At 42.4% G+C, this 1,154-nt stretch overlaps 1 pseudogene; it reads left to right on the top strand.

Annotated features, from left to right (window-relative positions):
- Positions 1-254: 254 nt before the first annotated feature.
- On the top strand, positions 255-641 carry LOC126085706 (ATP synthase F(0) complex subunit C3, mitochondrial-like; annotated as a pseudogene).
- The last annotated feature ends 513 nt before the right edge of the window (positions 642-1,154 follow it).

Raw genomic sequence — 1,154 nt, 5'->3', positions numbered from 1 at the left:
TATCAATAATCACACTGAATGTAAGAGACAGAGAGTAGCAGAATGGATAAAAAAAAGCATGACCCATCAATATGCTGTCTACAAGAGACACACCTTAGACACAAAGAAATAAATATGTCAAAAATCAAAGGATGCAGCCCCAATCCTTCAACCTCGGCTCCTGCTACCACCACCAAGGACGACAGGAAGCAGGAGAGGACCCCATGGCACCTGTCACCCAAGTCCTCTAGCCATGCTGCCCCAAAGAGTATAAAATGTTTGGCTGCACCAAGCTCGCCTGCTCCCCCACTCTGATCCGACCTGGATCCAGAGTTGCCTACAGACCAATTTCTGCATTGGTGTTATCTGGACCAGGAGCTAGGACTGGAGAAGGCTCAACACTATTCGGTGGATCCCAGAATGGTGTGTCTCAGCTAATCCAGAAGGAGTTTCAGACCAGTACAATCAGCAGAGGCATTGATACTGCTGCCAAATTTATTGGTGCTGGTGCTGCAACAGTAGGAGTGGCTGGTTCTGTTGCTGGTATTGGAACAGTCTTTGGCAGCCTCATCATTGGTTAAGCCAGAAAACCTTCACGGAAGCAGCAGCCGTCCTCATATGCTATCCTGGGATTTGCCTTGTCTGAAGCTATGGCGGCGTAGTGGTTAAGTGCTACGGCTGCTAACCAAAAGGTCAGCAGTTTGAATCTGCCAGGCGCTCCTTGCAAACTCTGTGGGGAAGTTCTACTCTGCCCTATAGGGTCGATATGAGTCGGAATCAACTCGACGGCAGTGGGTTTGGTTTTTTTTTTTTTTTTTTGGTTTGAAGCTATGGCTCTCTTTTGTTTGATGGTTGTTTTCTTGCCTTTTTTTTTTTTTTGCCATGCAACAAAAATTACTGCTAGAGATGTTGGCATTCACATTAATTATTGATATAATTCTGCGTATCTTATTGTAACTCTGAAAACTGTAACGTTGGTGTCATGTAAATGTATGTATTTCCAAAGTCATTTCATTAAAGATGAAAACTTTAAAAAAAAAAATCAAAGAATGGAAAAAATATATCAAGGAACCAGTAACAAAAAGAAGAGCATGAGTGGCAATACTAATTTCAGATAAAATAGACTTTCAGGCAAAATCAACCATAAAAGACATGGAAGGACATTACATAATGAT

Source organism: Elephas maximus, chromosome 11 (genome assembly GCF_024166365.1).
Source record: "Elephas maximus indicus isolate mEleMax1 chromosome 11, mEleMax1 primary haplotype, whole genome shotgun sequence".
Lineage (NCBI taxonomy): Eukaryota > Metazoa > Chordata > Mammalia > Proboscidea > Elephantidae > Elephas > Elephas maximus.
This window is presented reverse-complemented; position numbering and strand designations above follow the sequence as displayed.